Below are 11,923 nucleotides of genomic sequence, written 5' to 3'. Positions count from 1 at the left end.
ATTAGAATCATTCCTGGCATTATTTCCTACATTTACAAATGTACATTCTACATGTAAAGGAACAAGTAATAAGTTTATTCCATGCTGAACAGAGAAGAAAGAAAACACAATGAAAGAAGACACAGGCTGTGGAGCCTACTTTGGGTATAAGCTACGTATACTATACGCAATACCCTTTTCTCCTTCAAATTCATCTTCTTCATCCCTCCTTCATCGTCCAATGGCCAGGAGGTTGCCCTCAGCCAAGAGGCCTAAACAAAACGGATTATGACCAAAAACTCAACAAACCTTCTCGACCCAATTTGTGGTCCTACATTCCTTTTGACATATGCTTTGGAATGAGTTGAGGACACCTTTGGCAACTCAGTTGCATCCAACTCTAGCATTGCTTGGAAAACTCTGGCCTCCCTTCCATTCACTTTACAATTCTCAGCACAGGGAATCTTGGCATTAGCTGAAAACATTTTACGTGAAACGTCAGCCAACACCTCCACCTGATGACAGGAAAGCTTGGCTTCTTGAGAAGAGAAAAGTAAAATATGGAACCCCCGAAAATCTCAGTTTTGCAACCTAAACTAAACCTAAATAAAAACCTAGAAAATCAAAAATGCATTGATAATAATAGCATTATATGAACTGAAGAGATTGCAGAGGAACATCTTACTGTATTTATAAGAACAGGAAAATACTGAAAATACCATAACATTTCGTTTACAGTAAGGTTTTAATAACGACCTTTGATGAGAATGTCAGGACCAAATGCTTGTTTTCCATAGGCCGAGTTTCATCTTGGAAAAGTGTCTGGCTCACTCCGTGTGATTTTCACGTGTTTTTCATTCCTCCCTCTCTTCCAGCTTAAGCCACACGGATTTCAACGCAGCTCAGGTTGGCTTAGTCGACAGCTTGTCTGACCTGCTTCAGACCATAATTCCCTGTGCATCTGCTCTGACAGAGCCTGTTTCCGTGCCCCCACATCAACATCAACTGTGAAGATTCACATCAAACAGAGCACTTAACTCCTCTCCAGCAAGCAGGCTACTGAATGACCCAATTACGAAACGTCACATGGAAGGGAAAATCTGCCTGCAGTTATCTCTTCAGACAGAGAACTGGCGCTCGACTGTCACCTCTTTTTCTCTTCCTTATTTCATTTTCAATAACATATTTCCAAATTGAGGGACTTAGTGCTCTCCTTCTCCATTCAGACCTGAGAATTTGATATGGTTTACCATTTTCCAGTGAGCGTTTCAGCCCACCACTCCACAATGCAAATCATGCAAATGATCTTCCTGAGTTTCCTGGGTATATAAAGACAATGTCTTCTGAAATGTGAATTTGAAGGGCTGGTTTTCCTGTTGTATTTTCAATAGAATTTAAACTTATGTTTAACACACACACACATTTCTACCTTTTCACATGCTGTTCCCTGTGTGAAAACTGCACACAAAGAGATTTTTAGCTTGTGGCAAGTTGTAAATGTAAAACTGGAAAAATCTCAAGATTACTGAATACTGTATGCAATAAGCAGAGGGTAACCATGAACAAGCGTAGGCAAACATAAAAAAGAGACCTTGTTAGCTTTCCGTTTCTTGACTCAAACAGAAGGAATTGCCAATGGAGGCCCAACATGCAAAGCCGTTCTGAGCTTCTTTGCCACAGAGCATTAAAGAAGTAAGTGGATAAATGCAGATTTTCATTATGCTGCCTCTGAAAGACAAACATGTAGGCAGACTGACTTGATTCAATCCTGTGGGTGACATACCCCATAGATCCGACCCCCTGAACGAATACATCTTCATGCACTGTGTGGTACGCGGAGAATGTATTGCCATTAACTTCGGCTTCTGCGTTTTTGACATAATAACGGCCTGCAGTTCCGTGAAGTCCAGTCGAGTGATTGTGGCTGTGTTTAAAACGTGATCATAAGAATAGTTACTAGCCTATTTGGCAGCTAGTAGCTTATTGATCTGTGGATCTCATCCAGCTGCTTCTTGAAAAAAGCTGGGCTGGTGGCTTCATTAAAATGGCCTCTTGCTTTCAGCATTTCCATTTGCCGTGCCCTCTGTCTTCGTGTTCCTGTACTGACTCTGTTAATGCCCTAAAGGACTTTCGAATCCACTTGTGATCTTCTCTGCTCACGCTTACAGGTGGTCAGTGAACCAGGATTACTGTCTGCCTGGCTCAGATTAGATCTCCCATCCTCTTATCCCTCACTGCGTCTGCAGCTCAACGCAGGGAGAAAATGAGCCAGTGTGGGGTGCCAAGTGGCACAGACAGATGAGCTTAAACCAAACGGTCATAATCTGTCCTTCAGCTATAATATGATGAAAAGATTTACAGTAAAGAACAGCCATAAATCATTAAAAAACTTATTTTTCATAGTGACATTTGAAAAAGGCAATTCTAAGGATTTATATGTTGTTAATAAATAATTTAGTTTACTTTAAACTGACCTGTGTGTTTTGGTTTCTTTCTCTGTTCTCTGAGAAAGTAAACCCCTTTTTCTCACCCAAGAAGGCTCTGCTGAATGCAGGCCTATACCTCCACATTACAGACAGCTTTGGTGGAATAGAGGTAAAATGATTTTGGGCATTGGGCACAGTGTTACCTTTCATTCATTTTCCTTACACTGTTTTTTTGCTGTGTGAACAAATAAATACAGTGTGTCTGGATTTAGTGTGAGGCCATGTGTCCAGACTGTTTTCAATGCAGTCCCATGCTATGAACAATTCCCTGGTTCTTAATTTCAGAGAAAGCAGACACAGATTTTACTCCTGATCAGCCTCTCCCCTTCATTGCAAAGTGGCTTACCCACAATGGAGTTAGCTCCTCCATCCGAGAGGAAAAGAAAAGAAAAATCAATTCCTATTGACCCTGCTTCAGTGACCCATACACACCCCACTGACAGGGTGGATGTTGATAGAGAATGGCTGCTATGTGGAGGCCCACTGTTAATTCCCTCCCAGCATGCCACAACGGGGCCATGCACAGACACTACTCCTGCAGAACAAGCACAGGGGGACCTGCCCTTTACTGAGTCCCCCACCTGCTGGTGCGACCCAGGTGTCCACAGACATGCTGACCTTCTCAATGGGGAGCAACCTGACTCTTCGCCACACACTGCACGGCGTCACCGCAATGGCCAGACAGATGTAATCCCAGATCATATCACAGCTCCGTTATCTGTGGGCCACGCGGGAGGGAGCAAGCCTACTCCACAGCAATGCTCTTTATGGGGATGGCTTTAGAAATACATTTTTAAAAGGTGTGGAAGTCTACAAAGTAGCTGAACCTTCAGTTCTCCATTGCTTCCTTTGGGAAAAATTAGAGAGCTTTTGTTGCTGATATACCAACTGAACGCTGTTTATCAGACCGCAATCTACACTGCATTGATTCTTCAGCGGCAGTCAATTGTCAGGTGTATATATATATAAAATCAGCTATAGTGAACATCAAAAGAAATGAACCACTATTTATGCATGTGTGTTTTAATTTATAATGACTAAATATTTGCAGGATTATTCTGATTAATCAATCATTTATGACTTAAAGTGATACACTCAAGTGAATTTGATTGTGGCATAATCACTACATTAAATTAGTGAGAGGGTAAAGAGGGCACTGGGGACGAAGTAATTTCAACTTGTTAATGTCAAGAATGATAAAAATAAAGAAAGAGAAACACAGAACACAATTCCACGTGTGAATTTCGGAGCAAGGCTATAACAATGCTATAAAACTCCCCTTGTAGTGTTTGTTGGCAACTATACAGCATGGTGCTACTGATCATGGGACCATCATCTCCTGCCCTTCCAGCAAGTCCTCATGCCGATTGCCTAACAATGGTTTCGTTGCAAGATACAAAAATGACAGTGAGGCTGAAGATGCCCTAATTACCAGACTTGAGCCTTGTTTAGCATTTGTGTGAAGAGGTGGGATGATGTGCGACAACTGGAACTCAGAGGCCAGAGAACAGTCGAATGGCCCAGGCTCTATCATGAAATGGGACAGAATCCCACAAGACAGCTTCTGCAACCTGGTGTAAGTAAACACCACACATGTTCAGCTTATATTGGCCTCAATTAATCTTTGTGAGTTTCACAGCAGATCCCCTGTTGATGGCAAATGTTAATCAGTGTAATAAATGTACCTATGTCATATCTATTCAATTACAAGTCAGTGCATCTGTTGTAAAAAGATTGGGATTTTCCTGACAATATCAAAAGTAAATTTTTTGCAGTTTTAAATAATACATTCTTTAAGGGCTCAGTATATATTATATTTGTGTGCCAATTGAGTTAGTTACACATACATTATCCATTGGTGAACGTGCAAACTGCAGAATAGAAGAAGGATGCTGATAAATATAAATAAAACTTCACCCTATTCTTACTACAAAGGTAAAGCATGATCAACCAGTATAATAATCCTCTTAGCGTATGTGGATCATAGCCAAGTCAGACTAATACAGACAACAAAGTTGCTGTCATTTTGACATTGCTTAGAAAACCTGAGCGAGGGACAGTCGCCAAACAGAAACCAGAACAGTCAGATCTGTTGCGTCTCGGAGCTGCTGCTGAAAGAATGAGCTAATTAGCGTATCGAGTGTGGGAAGACACTTTCATCAATGCATAAAGCTGTCTCCTCTAAAAATACCCCAACTCTTCAAAAAAGGTTTACCCTGAATCAGGACACCCTTCGTCTTCTACATATTTGATTTTAAAGAACATTTTACTTCTGTATGTCGGCTCATGGGCAAATGAGGGCTCGACATTTCTGTGAGACTTTATTTTGATGCACAATCATATTTGATGCTTCTTTCAATCCACAAATCCCATTTTCCTCTTTGTTGCACCAGGCCGCTTCCTGTGGTAGGGTCTGTGCTGTCCCTTTCATCAACTTGACCTTTCAGATGAGAGCTAGTTTTACCATGTGGTTTAAATTATTGAAACTGAAATGACCAGATTTATTACTAGCAAATTAAGAATCTGCTCAAATGCTGCTACTATTACCATTACTAATAATGATGATGATAATATAATTAGTAATGAGTAAACTAATGAGTATATTGGCTACAGAATACATTTCATTTAGAATGTTGCCCTGACATGCTCCTTCTACATCAGTCATTACTGTGGACATTTGATATAAAAACAACAATAGTGCTTTTACAAATTCGTCAGACAAGTGGCTGAGAAAGTACCCTTCAATCGTCTCTCTCTGGCAGGAAAAGGGGCTCAGTGTGAACTGCCAAGGTCAGTGTTGTGCCTGGAAAAAGTAAGACTCGCCCCTATGATTTTGGCTGGCTCCTTTTAACATCTGCTTGGTATGAAGAGAGTCAAAGGAAGAGAGTAGGAAAAGTGGAAATAGTGAAATTTCCGGGAGTGTTAATGATGATGAGAACCGGGTGATGCCATCGTAAGTAAAGTAAGTCTTGGCAGCAGAGTCAAAGCAAACAAAGGCATCACAGCTGTGTTGCATAGTGTAATGGAATTTTTATTAGCCTCTGTTCCTCAAAAGCCATGATGCTTTCATACTTCTCCATTGCAAAGGAACTGTGATGTTCTGAGTGGACTATTTTTACAGACTCCACATCAGTGCCACTCAGTTTATGTTATTTGTAAACCTCCCCCTTGCCCCACAAGAAAAGAGCAAAACCAGTAAAACAGTGAGGCCTAATTGGGTACTAGCAGTGTAAGATGGTGAAAGAAAATCATTGCTTTGTTCTCTCGGTCCCTCACTTAGCTCTACAGTGAAATACAGCTCAGCATTTCCTGTAACACCACAACACTTCAGAGTGCTCCCACAAAAAGCTTAGGTATAAGTGAATATTGAATTTCATTTGATCCTTATTAAATTATATTCCAAGGCAAACTGTGTCTGCCTAGTGTTAAGATGACATCATGCTAGAATTTTTCTAGCTCAATAAATCAGCATTTTCGTTCTCACAGCTGATATTGGTCTGACAAAGTATGTGTGTCAAGTAATTTTAAAATTTCAGCTGATCCCTCAAAGCAGTGCATTCATCAAATTCATAGCATTTTAATCTCCTGACACTTCTCTCTGTTTGTGATCCAAGTCAAGCTATACTGTTTGTTCATCTCTTTGGGTACAATCAAACATGGAAGTTGTTTCCCCCATAATATGCAGCACCAATGAAGTGTGGTTTGAAGTACAGTAAACAAACCTTCTCCAGTTAACAGGACCAGTGTACAAAGATAAATATTCCCGCTGGCTTTTCCTGCTGGTCAAGCGCATTACAGAAGACTTCAGTTTCATTTTCTCACAAAAAGACGTAGCATCAGACAAGCATTCACTGATGGAGTGACCTTTGACCCCCTGCTCCCATTGACAGCACAAGTCACCTATCATGACCAGTGGTGCAGGAAAACACAGTCACCTTTCACCTCTGATGGCGAGGATTCATTGAAGCTCACGCAACCCCATGTGAAATGAGCTGAGGGGCTTGTCGTTCAGCTGCTGACTGTAACCTGCAGAAAGGACAAAAATCTCCCACAGAAACAGAATCCCACTGCTTAGCTCCACAATAGGCGAAAAACAAGCTCAAGGGAAAATTACTTCAAGTACGAAAAATTAAAGAAAAGGACAGCCGCCCCATCCAACTGTGAAAATCATCACGGATTCATACACAAAGGCAATGTTTTACAAACCAGCCAAATGTAATTTCCTCGCTCCATTGTCAATGTGACAGGCAGACACCTCGCTGCCCTGCCTGTTTCCACCTAGGAAGAGCAGGCTGTAGGGCTGAGGGCTGGGAAGGGGAGGGGGGAGGCAGACTGTGCGAACTGAAGCTCAGGAATCAGTGCCAGTCTAATGAACAGCGAGGTGGCATGAAATGTCCCCTGGCTGGGTGGTCTCAGCATGCCTCCTGCTTGTGCCATGAAACAAATGTGGGACTAGCACTGGAGAAGAAATGCGTGAAAATCTCTGGGATTTGGACACAAAACCACAGATAAGGAGGAGTGTGTGTGGGGGGTTTGCTTGGAATTCTGGGGGAGAAAGTAGCGGACCTCGTTGGAGGATTGCTAGTTTTACTGCTTTAATGAATACAGGAACTAAGGAGGTGTACCTGTCCCATTCTTCAGTGCCTGTTCAGACCTGCTTGACTCATCCAACAGAAAGGGGTGTCTTGAGGTCATTTTCAATGACACAAGGCATCTGCATTTCTTGATCATATTCCTCTAAAATGAATCATCGTGTTACTTTATTGTTATGTTTGATATAATTAACTCCTAAACTATATGCGATAAACAGAAAGCTGAAACTTACTGCAGCTGGTAGTAACGCTGTCAAATGAATTGAAATAGATTCCTTATTTTCCTTCACAAAGGAAAGAAAAGCTAAAATTCTAGGTTTTCAAAGTATAAAGTTTACTATGTAATCACCATCATACAGCATAAATAAATAATGCCTTAGATAAATAATAAATCAGCTCATAATTAAGTGAGCCGACTGTAATAGATTTCTGGCAGTCATTCCAGAATGGGTCACATGGTTACCTGTAAAAGTGTTCCACATTAACATTGTAATTGCTCATCATAATAAAAATCAATGTGGAAATATACTACTGCTGGAGAATATATTGGATTTATCACTCAGCAAAAACATTAGGCGATCAAAAGGCACTGATTAATGGCAGTTTTAAAACTGTCTGGAATGGGTACTAACCTCTAGGCAGGATCCTGTGCACACAATTCCACCTCCACAATTTCAGCAGGGTTTTTTGAATAAGGCTTAGCCGCATAACCAACCGTTCTGTGGACAGCAGCAAGAGTAAAAATCCCTGAATCTGAATCCATCCATCCATTTTCTAACTGCTTCTTCCAATTCAGGGTAGCGATGGGGCTGGACCTTATCCCAGCAAGTAACGGGCGCAAGGCAGTGTACACCCTTACCATCACAGGGCGCACAACAACACAGACACAGAAACACACACACTCACAATTTTCCCAGAAGCAACGCTAACCACTGCGCTGCCGGCTTTTTCTTTAACTTAACATTCAATAAGACATTTCTTATTTATAAAAAACACAATTCATTCTTTCGTTGTGTTTGAGGTGTACTGCACATGTGCTTTCACTCTCATTTTGATACCTTACAATACTGTATTCACTACAGCAAGCTGCAAGTTCTGCACTTGAGCAGAAAAGTGGAAATTTAAGCCTGCATGACTTATAAATATAAAGACTAACGTTCCAAAAATGTCTTCACATAGCACATTAAAGTGCTTTCTGTGGCATTGCAACCATTTCACTCTTTAATGCCACTGAGGTCCCTAAAGTAAACTTAAAATACTTTGAAATGATCCCCTCTAGGGGTGCAATCATACTTCTGTTTGGGGAAAATATTAATTACATATGAAACCACAAATTAAGGTCTCGGGGTCTGCATTAGTCAGAGCTTTTGTGATTGTGCTAGAAGTCTCCTCGACCACAAGAGTGTAAACAGACACAGGTGTTCAGGGCTGATGAACACCTCAAGCAAATTAATCCAGGGCAACCTGAAATACAATGTTTTCAACATCACATAGTCCCAGGTGCTGTACCTATGATGGCACAAATGGCCACAGGGGAGAATTTAAAAATTCCACCCCCTGAGAACACATCACAATTCTGAACTTGGTAAGGTCTTCCAAAGCTTCTGGATGTGAATCTGCCTTAGGATACTGCTTCTGGATCATGTTCCTTACATGTCTGCAGTAATACTTACAGGACAGAACTTGGAAGGAAGCTATCTGGTGTCAAATAAGTAAGAGCACAACTTTATCATATTCATAACGGACAGGATGAGAATGATCCACATTGTATTTCCCTATGAGGCAGTTACAAGTTTAATAAAACCTGTACTGTAAATTCACCTCTAACAGAAGTGATATTTAGGAAATTGTCATTTAGGAAAAGCAAATAAAAAAACAGCTTTGGTTTAGAAGAGCAACCTGAGACTCTACTATAGGACGGTCTGCTAAAGAGTGTAGCATAAACCAAAGGAGGTCAAAACTCCTTCAGAAACAGCAACCTTTTTTAGGATTTCGTCTGTTTGAAACCACAAGATTGGACTTCAAAAACAATACATTCACAACTTTGAATTTATTGGAAATTTGTATAATTTCAGTCCCAAACAGTGTTTATCGATACTTTTGTGAAGTTCAGTGGGGCACTCCCTAAATCTGAGGCCCTATATCATATTTTCCAACTGTACTCCGATTTTTCCATTTCCAGCAAGCTTTCTTCTTACGTGAATGAAATTCTAACACTTTTGTTTTTGCCATTTTTTTCAGAATGCTGGGACTACTTTCTGAACTCGACTTTCGTGAGGAAGTCCACTTTCTTAAAAGTGCAGGAAACGGGGGCAGGAAGCTGGTTGGAAGGATGCAGCAGCTGAAGGAAGGAGGGAGCAATGAGAATACAGTTCGATAAAACAGCGAAGAAATAAAAAAAAAATACTGTGCAACATATCTGAGCTGCAGGGGCCTATTAAAATATGTATCAAAGGCTATGATTTTCTTTACTCCGTCAAGAATAGGCCCTTGTAACTAACTTAACAAGGTAGAATTCTGGTTTTGAAAGGCCGTTACAGCATATATGAAAGGATGTCAGTCACTCTGTTTCCACTGTCACACGTGCACACTCCCAGCTCCTCTCTAATTAACCTGAGTGAGTGACATCTTGATTCTCCACATATCTTTGAATGCATTTCACAGCTCAGCTAATGACCCCTTTTTCACTTCACAGGGAATTGATAGATTTTTATTTATTTAGTGTGAGGGAGTAGGGGGTGATGTTACTGTATTTATTATTTATACTTTCCTGGGAAAGAAAACAAAACAAGTCGGGTTTTCTTCTTTTATTTATTATGTATGTACTGTATGTCTTTCTCTATGTCTTCTGTGGGTTTAGGAAAAATTAATAAAGTAATGGAATGTCATACAGTAAAAAAAAAAAGCCAGTCACTGTGATTTTTATAGTGTAATTCATATCGCTGTTTTGAAAGGTGAAGTACACCTGTTGCATAGGTAGAACCTGACAGAGCTAAGTATGTTATAGGGCTTTTACTGAATGCATTTGATTTGAACAATTTGGTTCATTAGTCCTTACTTTTACTGTGCTTTTTGTCTATTTTTCATTTATTTGCCTATTAATTATTTGATTTCAGAACAGATTTTCACCACAAAATTGAACAACCCACATTCTGGATGATTAAACTTATTGGCCTCAATCTTATTATTCAAATTTTTTTTTTGGAAAAGAGGGACAGTCGCACATACACGTGGCATGACACACTAGAACCCTGTCAATAAATACATGATTAAGGATGTGACTGATAAAATAATTTCAACAGTTCTAAACACAGTGTTTTCAACGTAAATAGAAAAATAAAGCTCTTTTGTTTTACACGTATTAGAAACTGTTTTGCAGAGGGCATTAAAATTTCTTTGCAATGCAATGTTTTTCTCTCAACCCTGGGAGCTCATTTGTACAGATTGTTCTTTTTTTCAACAGAATCAGCCACCACGTCAGAGCTCGGCAGGCTGGAACCTTGCCAACGTTTGCCCAGCAAGACTAAGGCCAGTGCAATAATGATTAATCCCCAGCCTCCCTGCACACCCACACTCCCCCACAAGCACACAGACACGCACAGCTCCAAGTGCCAGGAAATAGTGCCTTTTACCTTGAAGACACTTCACCCACCTCCCTCTGCCTCTGCCAGCCTACGAGCTCTGAGCTGGTGTCCACCCGCTACTATGAAGATTTTAAACACACGCAGAAGCAGAACTCATGCAATCCAAGTGGTTCATGTGAAAATGTGAACACCAGAGACTTCATCTAAGTTGTATACTGCAGCAACAGATTCTGTTCAGATCATATTAACACATTCCGCAAGAGCTGAATGCTTCCTTCAATGTATACAAATCTGTATGTGCAGTATGCTGATATGCTGATCTTTATCTGCAGTTACTTCTATTCTACTGTGGTGTACAAAACAAAATTAAATAACTTCCCAATGATAACATCAAATGCAATGATCTGAAACATATTAAACAGCATTGTGAATGCATGGGCTACATAACCCAGAGTAGCTTACTAAACTGGTGTCACAGTGATAGACTCAAGCTACAGCAAGTCATTTTGGGAGCAGCAATAGGAGCCTAAATCATTTGGAATGTGAATAAAGAAGTATAGGTGGGAGAGCACATGTTTTTCTGCCTTTTAAAATATAAACCAATAATTATTTTTAAAAATAATTTTTCCACTTGAATGGGAGGTTGCAATCTCACATTTAAGGACACTGCTACAGATAGGCTAATACATACAGTACATATCAATTACATATGAATATGTGACTGGTTTGGATTTGGCACAAGTGGTGAAATGTGAAATATGCCATATCCTCTGTGAGGAAAAGATGTAAAAACCTAATATAATTCTACAAAAGGGATCCTCTTGTTGAAGTTATCTGGAGACTTTCCTGTATTAAAATGGTAAGTTGATACTCATACTACATACTACAGTGAAATGAACCACTGAAATATCTGTGAATTGAAAAACTGAGAGCACAGTTTTATTTTATTGTTGTTTTAATTTCATGAAGGTTTTAATGCTGTTCAATATATTAATACCAGTGCTTTCTGAACACAAAAGAATCCATTAAAAGGCACCTGGGATTGCATGTTAATGCATAATTACAGCTTCTGTCTTGTCTGGAGGCCAAGTTGGTTTATTTACATTGTTTGTAATCCCAGGCTTTAGCATTGTCAGGTGAAACCATTTCAGGCATTTGTGTGCCATCCAAGAAAACTACCAGCTCTGCTTATTCAGAGGTGAGAGATATAGCTAATGCATGTTCTGCAGAACAAATAAACTTGATCACCTTCATAAACAACAGAAGAGAATGACAGGAATGG

The 11,923-nt window shown here is 40.1% G+C and overlaps 1 long non-coding RNA gene across 4 annotated transcripts in view; it reads right to left on the bottom strand.

The window, feature by feature from the left end:
* The window catches only part of LOC148642121 (uncharacterized), a 71,396-nt gene that overhangs the window by 3,066 nt on the left and 56,407 nt on the right, over positions 1 to 11,923 (bottom strand). The gene's annotated exons all lie outside the window — the stretch shown is intronic.

Source organism: Lepisosteus platostomus, chromosome 23 (assembly GCF_059453375.1).
Source record: "Lepisosteus platostomus isolate fLepPlt1 chromosome 23, fLepPlt1.hap1, whole genome shotgun sequence".
NCBI lineage: Eukaryota > Metazoa > Chordata > Actinopteri > Semionotiformes > Lepisosteidae > Lepisosteus > Lepisosteus platostomus.
This window is presented reverse-complemented; position numbering and strand designations above follow the sequence as displayed.